The sequence below is a fragment of the Hipposideros armiger genome, unplaced genomic scaffold (genome assembly GCF_001890085.2).
Source record: "Hipposideros armiger isolate ML-2016 unplaced genomic scaffold, ASM189008v1 scaffold_190, whole genome shotgun sequence".
NCBI lineage: Eukaryota > Metazoa > Chordata > Mammalia > Chiroptera > Hipposideridae > Hipposideros > Hipposideros armiger.
The window spans coordinates 1,880,969-1,881,521 of NW_017731540.1; positions in this window are offsets into that span (position 1 = coordinate 1,880,969).

Here is a 553-nt window from a genome sequence, read left to right on the forward strand (position 1 = left end):
ACAACTAAGACTGAAGGACAACAATTTGGCTGTTCCCCTTCCCCAATTACCCAACACTGTTCTCCTTCCCCAATTCCCCAATACAAATCTTTAAAACAAACAAACAAAAAGATATATAAGTAAACACGTTACCAGCCCTTTTAAAAATGAAAAGTAAGACTGCTTGTGAATAATCAAATTGTACAGCAATGAAAATGAAGGAACTACAACTACATGTAAAAATGTAGATGACTCCCGCAGACAATGTTGAGCAAAAGAAGTCAGACATAAAAAGAGTACATACTACACAATTCCATTAATATGAAGTTCAAAAACAGACAAAACTGTTGAATGTTAACTGTAATTGAAAAATTCAAAAAGGGAGGGAAAGGTGAAGGTGAATAAGAGGTTTAAATTTCCAGGTATGAAACAAATAAGTCATGGGGATATCATGTACAGCATGAAAAATATGGTCAATAATTTTTTTTAAAAGATTTTTATTGGGGAATTGGGGGGATGGGAACAGTGCTGGGAAATTGGGGAAAGGGGAACAGACAAGTTGCTGTCGTTTTGT